Source organism: Monodelphis domestica, chromosome 4 (assembly GCF_027887165.1).
Source record: "Monodelphis domestica isolate mMonDom1 chromosome 4, mMonDom1.pri, whole genome shotgun sequence".
Taxonomy (NCBI): Eukaryota; Metazoa; Chordata; class Mammalia; order Didelphimorphia; family Didelphidae; genus Monodelphis; species Monodelphis domestica.
Window position 1 is genome coordinate 114,252,714 of NC_077230.1, and position 22,832 is coordinate 114,275,545.

The following is a 22,832-nucleotide window of genomic DNA, read 5'->3' on the forward strand; positions in this document are numbered from 1 at the left end:
TGGCCCAGCCTAAACAGAGGGGGTATTTAAGCCCTATTCCCTTCTCTCCCTTTTCTCTCTCTCTCTCTAATACCTTTCTTCCTCCTGTTTGTAATTAAACTCCGTAAAAGGTTGACTGCTGACTTGAGTTTTCATTAAGGAATTACATAGCTGAATTCCTTGGTGACCTTAAATTAATATATATCAGTCTTTTAAGTGATTTCCTTGTCACATCCCCTAGTTCTGACCTTTCTTCTTTAGCTATATCCTTTTGAACCAGTGATTTACTTTAGGTCAGTCCCCCTAGTCCCCTCCCTTGATTTGCTTCCCTTTCTTGCCCCTCCATTTTTATGCTCCCTTCCCCTCTCCCCTCTCCTTCCCTCCCTTTTCATATTCCCTTCCCCTCTCCCTCCTTAATTTTCCTTTCTTTCTTGCCCTAATGGATAAGATAGAATTCAGGATCCCACTGGATCTAGATGTTCTTCCCTCTCAGATTTGACTTCACTGAGAGTAAGGTTTAAGTAATTTCACTTCACTCCCTCTTCCTCTCCTTCTCCTATGAGAGTTCTTCCCCTCCCCTTCCCATGTATATCTTTATATGGAAAAGATTATTCTTTTAAGTCCCCCCCATATTTCTTGAAGTAAATGTTAGTATTATCGACGGTTCCCCCTTCCCTTTTCCTTTCTTTGCCCCCACTTTCACCAAATCTTCTTAATGCCCCAATCTTTCCCTATGCATGATTCTTCTTACTACTCTTATGGTGCATACAATTTTTGAGAGTTACACAATACATTTTCCCCACATATTAATATATATAATATTATGTAAATGTAGTCCTTATAGAAGAGAGTTTGACTTAAAGAAAAAGATAAGATTCTTTCCCTTTCCCTTTCTTTCATATTTACCTTTTTTATGTTTCTCTTGCTTTCTGTGTTTGGATATAAAATATTCCACTAGGTTCTGGTCTTTTCTTAGCAAATGCTTGGAAATCTTCTATTTTGTTGAATGCCCATATTTTCCCCATGAAGTATATAGTCAGTTTTGCTGAGTAGTTTATTCTTGGTTGGAGACCCAGCTCTCTTGTCTTTCTAAATATCATGTTCCATGCTTTGCGGTCTCTTAGTGTGTTAGCCGCTAAGTCATGTGTGATCCTTATGGGAGCTCCGCTATATCTGAAGCTCCTCTTCTTGGCTTCTTGTAGGATTTTCTCCTTTTCTTGGAAGCTCTTGAATTTGGCGATTACATTCCTGGGGGTTGTCTTTTGGGTATTTAGTATAGAGGGTGCTCTATGAACCCTTTCTATTTCTATTTTGCCCCCTTGCTCCAGAACATGTGGTCAATTTTCTTCTATAATCTCCTGTAGTATAGCATCGAGGTTTCTGTTTATCTCTGGTTTTTGAGCAGACCAATAATTCTCCCATTGTCTCTTCTTCCTCTGTTTTCTAGGTCTGTGACCTTTTCAGTGAGATATTTTGTGTTTTCTTCTAATTCATTAATTCATTTGCTTTGCTTTATTAATTCTTACTGTTTTGCATGCTCACTGTCTTCCAGTTGCTTAATTCAGGTCTTTAGGGACTGGTTTTGCTTTTCAGCTTTGTCTGCCCTTCTATTAGATTCTTCCAGCTCTTTCTCCAATTATGAAGTCTTGTCTATCAGATTGCTTATCTCCTCCCATTTTTCTTTCCAGAAGGTTTCCATCTTTTGGACATGTTCACTGTCTTCCAGTTGCTTAATTCTGGTCATTAGGGACTGGTTTTGCTTTTTAGCTTTGTCTGCCCTTCTATTAGATGCTTCCAGGTCTTTCTCCAATTGTGAAGTCTTGTCTATCAGACTGCTGATCTCTTTCTCCCATTTTTCTTTCCAGAAGGTTTCCATCTTTTGGATAAGCTCCAATTTGAGTTCTTCCAGAGCTTGTGGATAATTTCAATTTTGTGAGGCATGTTTTCATTTTGTTTCGGTTTCATCCTCTTTCTCTTCTTTTCCTTGGGTACTCCCGCCATAAAAGTTTTCAATAGTCACCTTTTTCCCTTTCTTCCTGGAGGCTTGATCTTGGGCCATGTGAGCCATCCCTTTGGTGGTTTTATTCCCCTTTCTTTTTTGGTCTGGGGTCTGTGTGATATGGGCGGGTTTTCTGTGAATTTAGGTTGCCTCGGACTAGTTCTTCCTAGCCTCCAAGGCTTCTTAGAGTGCAGGCCCCTTTGCTCAGCGCAGCCTCTCAGCACAGCCTCCCCTTTGCTCAGCGCAACCTCTCAGCACAGCCACCCCTTTACTCAGCGCAGGATTTTCCTGTGAAACCGCCCTGAGAAGTCGTTTCCTTGCAGTCTTTAGATTCCAAGGACCCTGGTGTGCCTCCCAGACAGAGACGCTCCTCACTCACTCACTGTCCCAGTGAGTGCTCTGATACCTTACTGTGGTTTGGTGGAGGGAGTGTGGGGGGGGTAGGGGCAGCTCAGTTCACGTTTTTGTGCAAGCTCTCCCTCCTCCTTATATTGTGGAAATGTTCAAGCCCCATGTACCTTCATTTCTGTGGGGGTACTGGAGAGTCCCTCTGTTCTTCCAAAGGTGATTTTTATGCTCTTTTGAGGTAGTCTATTTCATTTGGTGCTGAGGAGAGGAAGCGATTCTCATCTAGATTGCAGCCATGTTAACCTGGAAGTCAAAAATGTATAATTTTGAAGTTATGCTAAGTAACCATAGACTGGACAATACAGTAACCAAAATATTGTACCCACAGATATTTGTAAACTGCTAGAGTAAAGTGCATCATTTCAGGAAGTGCTAAAAAAATGGCTTTTTCTTGAAATAAATCATTTGGACTATACAGAAAACACTGGGCTTATCAGCATTTCCTTTTGTAAATAATATGCTTCTTTTAGTACTAAAATAGAAAGTGGATAAAGTATGAAGAGGTATCAGAGGCCATCTAGCTAACATATAAAAAGATGGGAGGCAAGAATTTTTTTTTTTTATTTCTAGGTGACTTTTAAAAATTGTCTTGACTATGCAAGCCTATATATTGTATTTTCGTCATTTGCATTAAATGTATGTTCTATGACCATCAAACTGGCTTAGAATACAACCAGGGTCACTACTCAGAGCTTCATAAATCTTATTCCAATACCTAATAAAAAAATGGTGAAGCTATGATTGTGCCTAAAGGCAGAAATTTATTATATTTTCACTGAAAACAATTTTTGGAGTAAAATGATGATTTCTTTCTAAATCATTTTATTAAATTTTTATCATAGATAAGAATACTTCTATTTGACTGTGAAAAATATTATTTTGGTTTGTACCCATGATGAGAAGATTTTTACTAAGTTGTTCATGGATGTAGATTATCCTTGTGTGAAATATAGCTTTCTACACAGTGCCTAAATATGGATGTTAGAAATAATCTATACATATATCTCAACAAATTAAACATATATGTATGAATATATATACACATGTACACATGTATATAGAGAGACTTTCTCAAAAATCTTAGTTCAATTTTAAAATATTAAGGCATAAAGTGGCAAACTAAGAATGAATAAGTTAAAATTGAATTTATATTTTGGGAATACTCTTTAAATATGCAGTGTATGAACCCATACATGTCACACCTTTTTGCTTAAAGGAAAAAAATTGGAATTTGGGGAACTTGTGGGCCATTTACAATCACTTATTTTATGCCAAAGTGTTGTAGACTGTTAGCAGATATGTGGGCTGCATTCAACTGCTACTGTTTTAAGCATCAAGTCGCTCAACAATTCCAAAAAATAATTTTCATTTGTGCATCATTTTCTGCTGTTTATTTCATATTTAGCCCCCTCACTGAGGACCCAAAGTACAAGAATGTGAGAAAGTAACATTTTTTCTTTAACTGCCTTTGTGAGGGAAGACATTGATAATGTTTTGGTATTAAATTTTGCCACTGCTCAGTGGGTCTATTCTACTTAATCTCAATTAATTTGTTTGAAAACCAGACTTTCTTTTAAAATCCTAAAGGAATTCAAATCCCATTTTATGCATGTTATCATCTCTAGCTGGCCAACATTACAAAAAGTAAGATTAATACTATGTTAAAGGACAATGAGAATTATACTATTGGAATCGTTATCATGAAAAGTGAGTATTTCTTCGAAGTATAATATATGACACTTTGAAATTTTAAAAAATAAGTGTTTTTTTTTTCACCAATACTCTCTGTATAGAAAAAAAATTCAACCAATTCTCCCCAAAGTTCTATGTTGGACATTTGTGTGCAGCTTGCTACTCAGAGTGCTGGTTCAGGATATGGGGTTGTCTAAAATTCAGCCCTCTCCCACTTCTCCTGGTATAACCCATCAAAAATTAATAAAATTATTTAAGTCAGTAGCTTAAAAAAAGGCACTGAGTTTCCTGAAAGAGGTTAATGAATCATATGGGAACTCCTTACTTTAGAGGGAGAAAAAAACTTCTTTATTAATGGAAAACACATGGCAGAATATGAATCTTAACCGGTAAATGGTTATGCAAGCAGTTAGGGATTGGGCTCATGCTTTCGTTGGCAGAAGAAACTCTCAGGTAAAGAAGCTCTCCTTACCAAAATAAGTAAACACTTTCTCTGCAATTATAGTCCAGTGATGGTAAACCTTTTAGAGATGGAGTACCAGGCCCCACCCCCAGACCAAGTACTGTGCCTATCCTCCCCAGAGACCACATGCCATTCCCCTCCTCCTACCGAGTGACAACTGCCCCCTGCCCCCTGCATTGAGCTGATGGGTGAGTGAAGCAAGAAATGTTCTCAGTGAGTAGAGAGGGGGAAGTGAGTAGTCCAAATGCTCCTCTCCCCTCCAGATTTGTTACCTGTGTGCCACCCATCTTACTCCATGTGCTCCCATTGGGTTGCTAGGCAGAGGGGTGGGTAAAGTGAAGAAATGTCATCAGGTGTGGTGGAGAGGGGTAGGAGAGCAGCTCCATTTAAGTCCCTCTGCCTTTTTAGTAATGAACTCTATTGGGAGTGGGGGGTAGAGGGTGGTTGTGTGTGCTATATGTATCATTTTTGGCACCTGTGCCATAGGTCCACTATCGCTGCTATAGCCTATGTATTGCTTATACTAGAGCACCAAGAGGATCAGTAGCTTACCCAGAATCAAATAGCCTAATATGTATTGGATTTGGTACTTGAATTCAGATCTTCCTGGCTTTGAAGTTTGCTCTCTTTCTACCACACCATGTGGCCCTTAACTTTGCAACATATCTCATATATTCCTTTCTCTCTTCTGACACTGCCACTATTGATGGCAGATGTTATCAGATTATGAGATTATTGTAATATCTTTCTGGGTATCATTTTTGCCTCAAGTCCACTCCCAGTAACTCTACTCTACTTTCTACTCTTCTATCAAAGTGATTTTCTGAAAGCATAGTGTTCTATCCTTATTCAAAAGATTATGTTGACTCCTCATTATTTCCAGAATAAAATATAAAATTCTGTTTGTCTTTTAAAATCATTCATAATCTGACTGCTTTCTATCTTTCCAACATGCTTTTGCCTTATTTCCCTACATATACTTTATGATCTGTTGACCCTTACCTCTACTACTCATCAAAAATGACACTCCATCTCCTATTTCCATTCATTTCCCTGGTTATTTATACTTAGAATTATCTCCTTCCTTGTCTTTATCTCCTGGCTTTCCTATCTTCCCTTAAATCTCAGCTAAAAATTCATCTTCTCCATGATGTCTTTCTCCTTTGTTATCACTGTTAGGGTCTCTCTTATGAGATCAACTCTAATGTCTCTTGTATGAATCTTACTTTTATTTTGCTATTTGTTTACTATTGCTCCATTCATTAGATTTTTAGTTTCTTGAAGTTGGCTATGTTTGGGGGTGGGGGCTTTCTTTTTTATTTTTAAAATTTTTATTGATTAATTAATTTAGAATATTTTTCCATGGTTCCATGATTCATGTTCTTTACCTCACCTCTTCCCTCCCTCCTCCTGGAGCTGACAAGCAATTCCACTGGGTTTCACATGTATCATTGTTCAAAATCTAGTTCCATATCATTAATATTTGCAATAGAGTGATCATTCAAAGTCAACATTCCCAATTATATACCCATTCAACCATGTGATCTATTATATGTTTTTCTTCTGTGCTACTACTCTCACAGTTCTTTCTTTGGATGTGGATAGTGTTCTTTCTCATAAATCCCTCAGGTTGTGCTGGATCATTGCATTTCTACTAGTAAAAAAGTCTATTGCATTCAATTGTGTGGAGCTTTCTTTTTATTATAATAATGAGTAATAGCTAACATTTAGATACCACTTGCTATGTACCAGTAACTGTACCAAAGATATTATAATTATTATTTCATTTGATATTCACAACAACACTGCAAGGTAAGTGATATTATTTTCCCCATTTGACAGATGAGAAAACAAAGGGGAAAAACGGTCACATCCAGGCTATTCACCCTCCTGAAGGAATGGATGGAGTCTGAATTCAGAATAAAACATACCATTCTTTACTTTAATTGCACCATGAATTATTTTTTCTAGCATAAGTGGTTTCTTCTTTCACAACACGATGAACTTGGATATGTGTATTGTATGATAATACATGAACAAACTATATCATATTATGTGTACACTTGGGGAAACTGGAGTTTTGATGGGAGGAAAAGAACATGAATCACAAAATATCAAAAAATCACTGTTTTTATTAACATGAAAAAATCAAATCAAATCAAAAGAGGCCAAATTATTGCTCAGTCTCACAAGTAATAAAGAGGGAAAAGAAGGGGGCATGGAAGATGCTGGGACCAGAAAACCAGCTGCTGTTGGGGTCTGATTTCTGGGTAGCACCTTCCTTCTTCCTCCACTAAGCTGGACAAGTTTTAATGGAGTCAGTCCTGTCCTCATCAGACGGTGAGTCAATCCCTCCCAGCCTTCTTTGATATGAAAATCCTCCCTCCTAGTACATAAATTTTGAGATAGTTCATCTGTAATCTAAATTATCTAATTTATTTCTTGAAAAGAAGAGAGAGAGAGAGAAAGAAGAAGAAGAAGAAAGAAGAAGAAGAAGAAGAAGAAGAAGAAGAAGAAGAAGAAGAAGAAGAAGAAGAAGAAGAAGAAGAAGAAGAAGAAGAAGAAGAAGAAGAAAGAAGAAGAAGAAGAAGAAGAAGAAAGAAGAAGAAGAAGAAGAAGAAGAAGAAGAAGAAGAAGAAGAAGAAGAAGAAGAAGAAGAAGAAGAAGGGAGGAGGAGGAGGAGGAGGAGGAGGAGGAGGAGGAGGAGGAGGAGGGGCACAGGGAGATTCCTGCTAACTATTTCCTATGGTCACTTTTTGATGGTGGGATCAAGACAGTCTTTCAAGGAATATAGTTCCCCTAAGGAAATTGTAGTCCAGGGTGATCTTTAGTTTAGGGCAAAACACTTTCATTCAGCTCAGCCAGGCAAAAGGGTATTAGAAGAGACATTCTCCTAACCAGCTCTTTCCCAGAGTCTTAGATAAGAGACTGACAAGAAACTCCCCCTGCCCCACAGTTTCTCCTTTTGAATCTTTCATGGAACTCTCCCTTCCCCTGCTGGTTCTTGAATGTTCCATTGCCCCCTCCAGACACATTTTCTTCAACCATTGCAGGTCTCCCTTGTTCTTGTCAAATTCCTTGTTCACACACATAGCTCAGAAGTATCTGAGTTCACATTTGACCTCAGTTTTTCCTGAATTCAGGTCCAGTGCTCTAATCCATTATGCTATATGCCTGCCATTAGCTAGAAGTATCTTGGTCCAATGTAGGAATTTTTGAAAATGTTTCCTGTTCTTAATAATCAGATATTCTAATTGAGGAAGTAGTGTACAATAATGGACTTGCTTTGAAAAATGACTTGTTTCTGTCACTTATGAGTTTGTAACTTTGACCAAGTAACTTCCCCTCTCTAAGTCTTAATGTATTCACAAGCAAAATGAAGAAAGGGGAGCTTGGGACATGTAAATTTATAATGTGTCTTCAAAAATTTATATTCTGTTTCTTTAACCCAGATTCTAGTCCAGCTTAACACTTGATAGTCTTTTGATCTTGACCAAACAGGTGATTTTTCTTATCTTCAGTTTACATATTTGTAAAAATAGAGACAATAATAATTCAGGTGTTGATTTTGAGTATCAAAGGAGTTAACATAAGTATATAATAATATAATAATTATTATTACTACTCATCTTAGACATCATTTTTCCTGGACTAAAGATAGAAACAGTCAAGAAGAAATAAACTACATTACCACTTATTATTTTAAAATTAATATTCTATTGAGTAGGCCCAGGTAGATGGATTTTTTTTTCTTAAGTGAATAAATATTTGGTTATATGCTCATTCTCTGTGTACTCTTTGAGAGTATCCTAGGTACAAGTCCAATAGCCAAAAGGACAATAGGGATGATATTCACCCCATTTCACTTGATTTTTTAACTATATGTTTTGTTCTTTGATTGGTCTATTAAAACTAATTTTGTTTCATGTAGTTTCCAGATTATAAGCACTTGCTGCTACATTGCCAATTGTTAATCAAAATATAATTTATCCTTTTAAAAAAACTTATCATCGGTATATCTTGGGGATTGTGAACCACAGTTTTATGATAATACTCAGGTTCTGGTCTATTTTATCTGTTTACTTCTTCAAAATATTTAAAGGTCCGCATTTCTATTATGAATGTTTTGTGTTATTCTTTGAATAGCAGAGAGGTTTTTATGAATAATCCTATTCACCCAAGAATGTCTTACTCTGTATTCACTTATTTCTCAAAATTGTATATCCAGCACTTTAGGTTTACCATTTTAAACCATTTCTTTTAATAGTTTATGTGTAACTCTATGACTATTCTCCAAAAAGATAAACCTTCTAATGTTAACTTAGTCCTCAATTGTTGTCAAAAACCCTTTCATTTCTATTTTTATTATAATATTTAATTATGTTTCAAGATTACATGTCAATAACATTTAAAAAATATTGTTTTCTGAAATTTTGCAATCCATGTTCTCTCTCTCCTTCCCACCTGCCCAAGAAGACAAGAAATAAGATATAGGTCATATATGTGTCTGTGAATATATATACACATACATATATATGCATAATCAAATAATGCATATTTCCAGGTTTCTCATGGTGTGAAAGAAGACACATATTGCTTATACTAGAGAAAACTTCTTGGAGGAAATAAAATAAATAGTATTTTCAGTTTGCATTCAGACTGTTCTTTGGCAGTAAATATCTATGCCAAGTAGTTGTCATTCACAGTTAATTATCATACAATATTATTGTTATGTGTACAACATTATGGTAATTCTACTCACTTCATTTTGCATCACTTTTTATGTATTTCCATGTTTGTTTGGTTTTTTGTGTTCATTTTGTTTATCATTTCTTCTGTCACAATAGTATTCCCAATCAAGCATATACCACAATTTTTCAACCAATCCCCATTTGATGGATACTCCTTCAGGTTCCAGTTACTTGCTACCACTAAAAGAGCTGCTATAAATTTTTATACAAGTAGGTTCTTTTCTCCTATCTTTAATCTCTTTGGGATACAGACCAGTAGAGATATTTCTGTGTCAAAGACTATATACAATTTTATGAACCTTTGGGTATGCTTTCCAGAATGGTTATACCAATTCACAGTTTATTTCATTCCCATTATATATATCTAAATTACCAAAGAATAATCTGGGTTTAGGTCCATTCAAGGCATTTTTCTGAGAGTCTTATGATTTTTAAATCCTGAAATCCTTTGTAGCATGACATTCAAGATTAAGACCATTAGAGAAATTTTAATAGCAGAATTGCATGAATGAACTCTTGAGGGGGGTGGAAATGCTCTTGTAATTATATAGAAAATTTACTAAAATCTTGAATTTTACACAATCTCAGGTCAAGGTATGGCTTGCTTTGAATGGTCTGAAATATGTTTATGGAAACACATGAATAACATTTGTGAAAGTATCTCAATTTGTAAAATCCAAGAAAGACTAAATGGGGTATTTGCATTTTTTAAAGTTTCCCAAGAATCCAGAAAAACAGAAAAATAAAACTTCAATTACAAAGGCCAAGAGGGAGTATGATTCAAAAATAAAATAGCTTGAAGTATATTTCTGGATAAATACAATCCCCTTTTTTTGTACCAAATCCTGGAACACCAGAAGTGGACCTACTTCAAAACTTAGAGGATATAGTTTAGCAAGAAAAAAAATATGATTTTATACCTTCACTAAAATATTTTCTATTCCCCCTGCCCCCAAAGTAAAAGTGAATCTAGATACACAGAGGCTGTACTATTAGAGTATAAATTCTATCAAATCTTTTTAAACTTGAATGATTTCAATTGTGGCCTTTCTAAAAGACAAATCAACACACATTATATCAAAAGTTGAACTTACTTTCATTTTCAAAAACACATTTCCAAAAGGGTGGTCATCTGGTGTAGTAGATACCACTATTAGGAAAATTATGGTTATAGGAAGTGCTAAAGCCATAATATGAGGAAGCCAAGTATAGTTAAGACTGGATCTTGCACTCCTCCCCCTACCCTACTTCCTGTTCCCCTTCAACTATCTTGAAGTTCTTCTCAGAAATAGTAAGTTTGAAGGTTTCCTTTAATAACTAACTCCCATAGTCAAATCTTTTAACTAAGAGATCTTTTATTCTTTTAGGTAGAGGAGGTAGGGAGAGGGTAGAGGTGAGAGGAAAATGGGTCTCCCTATATTTTCCAAGTTACCCCTGTTGATTGAAGAGCTCAAGATGTATTCAAATCCAGAAAATAACATTATCTTTACCTAAGGGAAGATGGTGACAGCAAAGGCTGATGGGCTTCTTCTGAGCTAAACCCAAAAGTCTTCTCAGCACTCACTCATATAGATAATCAATGACCAAAGAGAGAGATTTTCTTCCACCTCTTTACAACAGTTCAGAGGAGGAAGTGAAGTCCAGGCAGCTGAGTTTCCCTAACTGCCCCCTTCAAGATTCCATTGGAACTCTGTCTCCATCTCAGTTGATTGACATTTTACCAAGTTCCAAGCCTCTTGCTTTTCTGCCTATCCATTTTGTCACTTCTCAAAATCATCATTAACATGGGTTATTCAATTTTTTGGCCCAACAATACATAAAACTATCTACAAAAATATGGAAAGATTGCAATCAGTACTTGTGAAGTACATATTTGATAAAAATAAAATATTGTTTTGACATTACTCTGAACAGAGATGTAAATTTCCTTTTAAATTGCTAAACAAAAGCAGAGTATGCTGAAAATAATATGTTTAGGTACACATTTACCTAAATAAATATAAATATATACATTTGAGAACATGAATATATATATGTCATATATACATATTTTGTGGTTTAGAAAAACCATGTATAAAAATGTACAAACCCTTAGTAAGAGAAATTAAATATATTCTTTTATCCTATTTTTTAAAATTGTGTCCATAGAGTATAATTGGCCTTGTACCTGGTACCATTTAGTGTTATTGTATGAGAAAGAACATTATGCAAGATGGATCATGGGGCTGATATAAGGTAGTAAATTTTATGTTCTAAGAAAAGACATAAGAAGACTAGGACTATCATATATCATTACTATAATTCTAGAAAAATGGGGAAATTTTTGGGACAGGTGAATCATCTAAGGTCACTTAACAAATCAATATAATGATGGGACAATAGCATGTCTTATCAGAATATGAGGTATTAAATAATGTATCTACTTATATATATAAGAATTTTATATATATATATATAATAGTGTGTGGAGTTTTCTGACTCACTTAGAAAACCCATTTTATTATTCAGTAATTCTTATTAATATTTTCTCCTGCTTCCCATCTTAATTTTTTCTTTCATTAATCTCACCAATTAAGCCTAGACATGGCTAATTTTATGAGGATATGTGGTCCCTGCTCTTCAAAAATAATGTTACTAAGATTACTTTAGAATAATTTGTTTTAATATTTTATTATAACACTTCAGAAAGTACAATCTTTGTTCTCATTTCTAAGTGGCAGGTTCATATTGATGTTTAACTCCTATTTGTCATAAAACCCCTTTTTTATTTTTAGTGCAATGGAGCTTAATTGTTAATTAAAATTTTATTAGTACTTACTTAGGAACCCACAACTCAACAAACATCACAAGAGAAAAACTGCTTGAGGTAAATGCTAAAATAGAAGAATAAGTCACATATATATCATTATGAGAAAAATATAAATTATAAAATTAGTAATACTAAAATATAGGTAATATTTACAGTACTTTCATTCACATATATCAAATTTTATAAAGATAATTCTTCTAATGTATGTTCTTTTATGAAAATAATATTGATTCTATACAGTCAGATACAATAAAAACATTTTTAAAGGCAGTTTCTTAATTACATAGTTAAAACAAAGTTTGACTTTAGAAATGAATTATTTTTAATGAAAAAAAGGCTTTTTTGATGTAAGTACAGCCTTAGTTAATTTATCCCAGTCTCCTCTTCTTGATGCACTTTTGCAACAGCTGATAAAAATGGATTGAGTATAATTAAAATTTTAAACTAAAAGCAATTATTATGCTACAGATATCCAAGTCATTTATTAATGACAAAATTTTATCATTATTTATAAGCTTATCTTATCTATACCTCAGGGAGGTAGATTACAACTATTAGATCAGTTTTGCTAATAATGAAACTGACTCAGACATCAGCAATATATTTAAGAATTAAAGTAAATGTAATTAAAAAGTTGACATTTGCATTCAGTTCCTTCCTCTATTATTAGCCCTGTATAATGCTAATACTAGTTAACATTTCATAAAACAATTTAAGATTTGCAAAGCATTTACATGCTTAATATCATTCGATCCAATCATATTGATACAATAACCCTTATGAGAAGACATTATTATTTCCATTTAACAAATAAGAAATATTAGTAATTATAAAGATTGAGAAACTTGTCCAAAATAACAGATAGAAAATGTATGAAACTATTCTTAAACTGAGGTTTCTGTGACTTTTAGGTTGGAACCCTATCACCTGTGACACTTAGCTATCTACTTCTTGAGGTATACTTTCACATACATTTCGAAAGTTGTTTACTTGGCAGTTTTTTTGTCCAAAATTTTGTATTATCCATTTGTATGTTTGCCATTGAGTCGATGCAATCCTACTGAAGTATTAGCAGACCCATTATAGTGTATCTAGACATTAGATAAAAGAGCATGCAAAATCTCTTATTTTTTGATATTAAGTAGGCATTTCCAAAAGACAAGAGTTGACTCAAATTGTTGGTTGTCACAGTAACTAATAAATCTTTCCCATTTCTTTCTTTGCTATTTTTTTAGTGCTCTCCAGAAAACTTGGATTCTACCTGAACTTTTTTGGATTCTGGTCTTTAAAAGATCTTATTTTTGAGAAGCTTGTGTTAACTATTGTAATCCCAGTCCCCAAACCCATTGGTATGGGACTTTTTCCAAAACTGTCTTCACTGATTTGTGTTTGATCGCCTTTTCCATTGCCTAATTATTCACTCATTAGGGCCCCTGAGAAGCTTTAAAGACTTTGACTTTGATTGGACATTCTCTAAGCTGCAAAAACAAATCATTTACATAATGGAAGCAGGAATATAATTGGTTTGAGAGATATTGCCTTTGGCCAGGTCAAGCTAAAACAGCTAAAACCATTCCCACCCACCCACATCAACTGCACTAGATTCTATTCTTCCTGTCTCATGAGAATGAATTGCTCAGAAAATACTTTTAACATTTAGCTGTATCTTCACTGTCACTCATCATGTTTTGAAAGATTTTTTCTATTAGTTAAGGCATGTTTAATGAAACCAAAATAGCTTCAGTAGTCTTCTTCAAAACTTAGAGAAATAATTCTGCTTCCTTTTCAAAACATACATTAAACTGAAAGATAAAACATATATTTATACTGGTGGTGTAGTTGATAATAGGTTTAGGCTTGGGCTAAGGAAGTCCAAAGTTCAAATCTCACCTCCTACAATTGCTAGGTATGTGATTCTGGACAAATTCTTTAATCTCTTTGCAATTCACTTTCCTGTAAAATGAAGATAATAATAACATTCAAATCCCAGTATTTTTATGAGGATCAGGTGCAATATTTGTAAAGAACTTAGAAAACCTTAAGGAGTATATTGATGATCAGACATCTGTGAAATATTATCTGAACCAACATTTCTTAACCTTTTTGTTTTATGTCACCTTTGTTGACATACTACATAGTATCCTGACATCTCTTGCTGAATATTATAACTAATGATTATATACATTTATGATGGACCAATATTTTCTTTATGTTTGCCAGACAATTGACTTTTATAATTAGACTATAATTAGTCATAGTAGCCCCCTTTCCCAATGAATGAATTTATATATTCTGACCACATCATTCTCCTACATTAAAGCACTTTAACTATTCTAATTGCTTTCAGAAAAAAGGCAGATATTCAAGACTTTCCATATTAAATCTTCAAATTATCTTTTCATCCATAATACCTTACTTCCAAAGTAATATGAGTCCTCTGTATATGTAATTTCCCAGCTCAATATAATTTTTCACAGTAAGCCTTCATTTGCACAGTTCTCCAGACTCTATTTAGTTAAATTCTAATAGTCCTTGAAGCATTACCTAAATCAATTTCCTCCTAATCCAACAAACTATCTTTGATTTTCCTAGTGATTCTAAGACATAATCCTTCCATCCTCTAAATATACTAGACCTGAAGTGGAGATGAGTTCAAATCCTAATTCACTCTTACTAGCTGTGCAAACCTGGTTGAAGTCACTTCATCTCTATCTTAATCAGATTCATCTTCTATTAAATGGGCATAACTTCCACAGTTTTGAGAATTAAATGAGATAATCTTTATAAAATACTTTGGAAACCATAAAATGCTATAAAAATACTAACTATTATTAATTAAAAATGCCCTTAATTTAATATTTTCATCCATAAAATAAAGCTATTAAAAGCAGATGAGCTTAGAAGGCCTAGTATTGGAGAATCTACTTAAAAGTTTATTAACATTTACCTTTAGGGAGAATTAGTACTTTTATATGATTGATTTCTTTTTATTATGACAATATATGTGCTTTTGAAGTGTACAGTCTGTTGGCATTTTAATATCCTCCCAGATAAGATTCTGTATAGTATTATGTTGAATGCATGTGTTAAAAAATGGAGTCTTGAATCCAGGACTTCAATCCCCAGGAGTCCTTGCTCACATTTCCAGAATGCCTTGTTACCTCGCCTGGGCCAAGATTGAGAAGGGGTATTTAACTTGATTGGAAAGGGTTTTGGCACTCTTCTTTCCTGTTTCTGCTTGCAAGCAGATGCGGCTCTTTTATAATGTAGGTGAAGTGTCTAGGCCAGAGGCCTAGACACATGTTTTCTTATTCTGTATTTTCTTTAATCCTTAACCTTTAATAAACCTATAAAAATATAATACTCCTTGCAGAGAGAAACTAATATCTACTTCTATCAGTTTCCCCCAAAATTTTTAATCTTAACAATGTACTGTTAGTGTGCATTAATTTTAGTTTAAATTGTACCTAAAGTGACTCTTATTTTAACAAACTAATGCTTGTGCTTATACTAATAGTTAAAGGTTTTGAGTTTTCCCTATATGATCTTTGCAAGAGACTACAAAGAGAAGTCATGAGGGACATAAAGAATCACAGCTGCTATCTGTTCATATTTCATGATCTTTCATTTACCAAAATGAATATTCACTGGTGGCCTTATGAAAACTTGCCTCAATGGATAGAACTTTGGTGAATACAAAGAAATACATTTTAACATATTTAATTCACAGAAGTATTTGGGGTCATGCATTTAGGATTTAAAGAAAAGATACATTGGTCCAATATAAATATAAAGTGTGGTTCTAAAATAAGATACCTTTGAAGGAATATGTATATATTTTATGTAATATATAATCGGGGTACTATATATGTATGAATAAAACTTGTGTATATGCTTAAAATTGTTTTAAAAATTAGCACTGAAAAATATTTACTATAGAATGTTTATTTTAATGTATTCCTATTCAAATGAAGATGTTTTATTCATTTTTATCATTACTGCCTTACCTTTTCACCACTTTCATTGTCATTGTCTTAGAACTCCATAACTGGTTTTATTTAGGCTTATATAAGCCCATTTAGAGGAAAAACCCTAGGTCTATTCTTGGACCCACATGGTATTTTTCATACACAGTGAAGAATTCTAAGTAAATGGTAGCAATACAAATAGATACATAAAATTTAGAATGATATTTTCTAGAAAGCATCCAGCCCAATATTCACTGCATTCATGGAACATTAATTTACTATGTTTTTCAGTACCTATTTTGTATACAATTTTATTTTCTAAATGGCATTATTCTGAACTTCATAATATCCCAGAAACCTCATAATCATACAAGATTATACCACTTTGAGTGTCATATTTCATCATTAACCTCATCCCTGAGCCCCCTCCCTACTCCTGATTGAAACAAGTAAGAAATAGAAACTGAAAAGATCTTCATCTGAACTTCAATTAAGGAAAGTATCTATGCTGGATGTCTCTTTAATTTACCAAAATTTTTTTTCAATTCTCTGGACTTTATCACCATTTCCCAGGTACACTGCCCCTATTCCTCACCCCAAGCTTAGATCTTCCTTTTAGATGTTTTCCATTAGACTGTGCATTCTTTGAAGGCAGGGACAGGTTTTTACCTCTCTTCATATCTTCTACACTACATATAGTGCTTAATAAGTATTTATTGATTGATGGACCTTCACTAATATCTTCCTCCAACACATTTGTTTTTGGTGTGTTTCAGAAGTGATCGTAGATTCTCTAAGGATGTGCCAGTAGAGTCTTTTTTAGCTAAAAGTGCCTCAAAAAAAGTCCTGTGATGAAATTTCTAATTGGCAGGTAATGAAATGACTATATAATCTCAGAGAGGCATATTTGAACACATTGGCAAAGGGTTAGTAATATTTTTAATCTAGCAACTCATGAATTCTGTTAATATGGAAAGTGCATCAACATTGAGGAATATAAATAATATTATAAATAAAGCAAAGATATAATTTTACCCCTAAGTACTGCTTTGACTGCATCCCATATCTTTTGATATGATGTCTCCTCATTGTCATTCTCTTCAATGAAATTATTAATTTTTTCTATGATTTGTTCTTTAACCATATATATATGGAAATTTTCTACATTTTGTCTACATTACCCAGAATTCCTTTTTTTATTTCCCAGAATCCTTTTCCCTACATTTACATGTGTCTTTGTGTGACTGGTTATATGTTTTCTGTAACTCCTTCCTCTTTTTCCTTTATATCACAGTTTGAGTTAGTTAGCTCCTTTTAACTCTATCAAGCCATTCTCCAATTGATAAATGAGCAAGGGACGTGAATAGGCAATTTTTAGTTAAAGAAATCAAAACTATTAATAATCACATGAAAAAGTGTTCTAAATTTCTTATAATCAGAGAAATGCAAATCAAAACAACTCTGAGGTATCACCTCACACCTAGAAGATTGGCTAACATGACAGCAAAGAAAAGTAATGAATGCTAGAATGGATGTGGCAAAATTGGGAAATTGATGCATTACTGGTGGAGTTGTGAATTGATCCAGTCAGTCTGGAGGGAAATTTGGAACTATACTCAAGGGGCACTAAAAGCCTGGCTGCCTTTTGATCCAGCCATAGCACTGCTGGGTTTGTACCCCAAAGAGATAATAAGGAAAAAGACATGTAGAAAATTATTTATAGCTGCACTCTTTGTGGTGGCAAAAAATTGGAATGTGAGGGGATGGCCTTCAATTGGGGAATGGTTGAACAAATTGTGGTATATGTTGGTGATTTAATACTATTGTGCTCAATGAAATAATAAAGTGGAGGAAATCCATGGGTACTGGAATGACCTCCAGGAATTGATGCAGAGTGAAAGGAACAGAACCAGGAGAACATTGTACACAGAGACCAATACACTGTGGTACAATCGAATGTAATGGACTTCTCCATTAGTGGCAATGCAGTGATCCTGAACAACTTGGAGAGATCTATGAGGAAAAAAATATCCACATTCAGAGGGAAACTGTGGGAGTAGAAATACATAAGAAAACAACTGCTTGAATACATGGGTTGAGGGGTTATGGCTGGGGATGTAGACTCTAAATGAATATCCTAATGTAAACACCAACAACATGGACATAGGTTCTGATCATAGACATGTGTAATACCCAATGAAATTGAGCATCAGCTGCGGGAAGGATGTAGGGGAAGGAAGGAAATAACATGATTCTTGTAACCAAGTAGTAGTAGTAGTCTCTTTGTAACTGAGGATGACAATTGTCTTTGTGCTCTTTCGTCTGTGATGTAGATGAGTTTGCACAAAAACACTTGTGCATGAAGGAGATTAAAGAGGACAAGTCGATGCACAGAGACAGTCCCACTCTCTTGGCATTGGGAGCCTGGGTCCATTGGCAAAAAAATCATTACACCTGGAGACTTCTTCAGCTGCATTGGATGGCCATGTTGTCTTTTGTGCTCCAACATGCCCTAAGCACTCCACAGTGCTTTGCTGCATTGCCCTCTCAGTTGTTAAACCTTATTGGTTTCTTCTGTCTGTTCGGCGGAAGCAGTCTTCACAAACTGGGTGAGCAAAGCCTTAGTTCACCAGGGGTCTACGGCCCGATGGCTACCCTCACAAGGTTTAGTGGGCCTGTCGAAGCTGTTGCCTGGGGTGTGGCCACTGCTGCATGCTAGCAACTACTAGGAGCCACAAGTGAGAGCTGGGTGTCAGGTGAGGGTCAGAGGCTGGAGAGCTGCCCTAGGAGGGCACGAGAAGTCCTCCATATCAGAGATACTACCCCTCCCTGACCACCCCATACACCCCTGTAACCAAGTAATAATGTTCTAAACTGACTAAATAAATTAATGTTTTAAAAGAAATCTATTGGAACTGGAGAAAATGATTTTTTGAATTCATAGTCTGTACCCTGTAAAAACTTTTGTATTTTTTTCTGATTTTTTCCTGATTTCTTTAAGTTTTAATTTTGTTTCTTTTAAGTTCATATTTCACTGTAATCAATATATTCTGTTTCGTTGTTTTTTGTTTGTACCTTTCCCTTATGACTTTACTGAATAACATCATTGTGAAAGCACATATACACCTTTTTTAGTTCCAAAACCATAACTCCTTAGGGATGCTGCATTTATCATCTAGATGATGATGAATGGACTTCATCAAAAAGCTGGTTACAATTTGTATACAACCTTAGAGAATTTAATGAGCCAATAATTTAAATTAAATTTAAGAGTTCTTCAGAAATTATTTTTTCATAATTAGTAGCCTCTGATTGGATGGTATATATATATATATATGTATGTATATATACATGCATATATAATAAAATATGTTTTATTAAAAGTAGAGATCAAAACAGAAGTTCCTGCCAAAATTTTTTTTATGTAAAGCATGAAGCAAAAAGCAGCTTTTTCATGATTAATATTTTAGCTCTTCACTTTAATCTGCTTCCACCAGAACAATCCCAATTTCTTGGTGATGTTTTTGACCCCCAAAATGGTTTTCATTCTCAATATAGAGGTTTGTGTTTTTTCTTGGCTCTTCTACCACATATTGGAATAATGGCAGTAATAGACTTTGTTAAAAATATCTTTGCCAAGGTTGAAAGATTTACTACACCTATAAAATTTGTGACATGTATCCATGAGATTCCAAGTTTAATTTTTTTTAATGTCATGCAGCTACTCATGTGAATCCTATGTACTATTGGTGTTTTTTTTTTTGCTATTTACATTAATTGGGTTATTGTGAATTTTGGGTATTTTGGTACTTTTTATATGTGCATTATCTACTGTACTACTGCTTTATAATTTTGTTACTTTGTGATGATCATTTACACTCACACAGTGATTCATGGCCCAGTTTAGAAAGAAATGGATCTCATTTTTAGTGAGAAACCTTTGTATTCTATTTCTCCTTGACTGACATTGTGTTAATGATTGTAAACTATATATTTTTTATTTTTAAAAACTTTTTTATTATTGTTTTTGTTGCATGTGCAATATAGTATTTGAGTTTTATTTTTCATCTCCTTTTTTGAAGCATATGTCAATAGCATTGAGTAGGTTTTTCTTTAACTTTTTTTTATTTTGCAGCAATAGAAATTTAAAATACATTTGTCCCAATGTCAATGCATACCCCAAAAGTTTTAGATTATAAAAATGATGCCATTTGTTTATTTAAAAATTATGGGACTTTGCTTAATGATTCTGTCTGATTCCAGAAGAAGAGAATACAAAAAGAGCCACTTCACAGTACTAAAAAAGCACAAAGCTACCTGCATAATGCCTATGGAGCACAAGGTCAAAGAGACCAACCTATTCTAGTGCAATTGATGTAATTTTGAGCCAAGAGTTCAAGGACTTGATCATGTGTGAGACTCAATGTTGCAGCTGTTTAACATGTGTTAAATGCAGGACTTCATTGTACCACACACTATATTAAGTATATAGCATCAATTGATCTGGCACCAGTATCCCTGAGAGAGAAAGTAAAATCAGACTAAGTAATGCTTTTTCCCAATTTGCAATTGAAATCTAGTCCCTTTTTTGTCTTTCATAGTGTGGCAAACTTTCTGTAGTCCTAACTACTGATTGAGTAAGTTCATAATTTCTTAAATCATTTTAATTGGGCCCTGATTTAAGAACCTGTTATGGGTTTGTTTTTCCTTTACTTATATTTTTAGACATAAGATTTTGATATTTTATATTTCATCCAGAAGTTATTTTTTCCTCTCTTTTATTTGGATTTTTTTATGTTTTTCATGTTCTTTTGCCAATTAATTCATATACCTAATAACTTAGCCATACATCCCTGAGTGATCCCTGTGTTTATCACCATCCTCCTCAGCAGGAACTGTATTACCCTATAATGCAAAGTTTAAATTCTTTTGATAATAATTTTAGGATAAGAAACTTACTACCTCCCAGAATGCAGAAGGTGAACCTCTTGGAGAAGGCTCCATAAAGATGCCTGCAGCTACTACACCCTGCACTAGAACATCCGGAGTGATCTTTGAGATATAGCAAATTTGAACTTTGTAGGGTTGAATGCATTTGTTTTGAATATACACCCTTACACAAAAGGGGACTGCCCCCAATTTTTTTTGTTATCCTATAAATCATTGGTTTATTCTCTTTTCCTTTTTTCCACAAATTATTGCAATTTATAAGTTGGTTATTTTTAAAATGATCCCTTCTGGGAGACTGGTCTACTATGTTGATCACTGGGTGGAATGAATAAGTGGAAATTTTCTACCTTTGGACTATGTTCCCTAGAATTCCTTTTCGATTTCCCAGTATCGTTTTCTTTTCTTTTACTGGGTCTTTAAGTGATTGGTCATAAGGTTTCTATAATTCCACCCTCTTTCTCTTCTTTCTCAAGACCATGGTCGATGTAGGCAGGTTTTTACTCTAGATTTTTATTTCAAGTTGTTATTAATAAATCTTATAAATATAATACTTGAGTTATTGTATATTAATTTTAATTCTCATATAACTGATTTTGGAGAATCATATCTTTTAATTTCTAATTAATTTTTGATTTGCTTCTTTATGTACCTTTACTAATTATTATTTTTATTGCATTATAATCTGAAAAGGTTACATTTATTAATTTTTCTCTTTTACACAAGTTTTCCATGTTTCTATGCCCTAGAACATGGACAAATATTGTGAATGTACTATGTACTGCTGAAAATAAGGTGTATTGCTTTTTATCCCTTTTTGTTTTTTCTCTGCATATCAATTAACTCTAATTTTTCTAGAATTTCATTCATATCTCTTACCCCTTATTTATTTTTGGGTTTGATCTATCTAGATCTGATAGAGAAATATTCAGGTCTCCCACTAGTATAGTTTTACTATTTGTTTCCTCCTTGAACTATACTAGTTTCTCCTTTATAAATCTGGGGAATACATTTTGAATACTGCCATTTCCTCATTGTATATACTGACTTTTATCAGGATGTAATTAACTTCCTTATCTCTTTTAATCAGATCTATCTTTATGTTGGCTTTCTCAGATATCATGATTACAACTCTTGCCTTCTTATCTCTGTTGATGCTCAATAGATTCTGCTCCAGTATTTTACCTTTGCAATCAATACCCAGTAGGGTTTTGTTTTGTTGTTTTTTTTAATAGTGGTTTTCTTTTAATCAGTCCCCCTAATGCGTACCCTTATTTTACTTCCCTTTCTGCCCCCTCCCTTTTTAATTCCTTTTTACTTTTTTTAGGGTCTATTAAATTCCCCCCTCACTTTTCCTCCCTTTTTGTACTCCCTACCTTGGTTTTTCCCTTCTCACTTTCCCTTCAGGTTAAGATAGAATTCAATACCCCAATGGACCTAGATGCTCTTCTGTCTAAGAATTGATTCTATTAAGAATAAGGTTTAAATATTACCTATTAACACTCTCTTCCTCTCCTTCTTAAAATAGTATTCTTCACCTCCACTTCCCATAAGTCTCTTTGTGTGCTATAGATTATCTTGTTCTTCTTATTCCTTCAAGTTTCTACAAATAACACTACAAATAACATTTTCCATATAGGAATATAAACAATTTGACTTTATTGAAGCCCTTAATGAAGAAAATTATTTTTTTCTTTTCCCTCTCTTTCTTTTTTACCTTTTCATGTTCTCTTGATTTTTGTGTTTGGATATCAAACTTTCCACTTAGTTCTTGTCTTTTCCTTACAAATACTTTGAAATCTTCTATTTGTTGTAT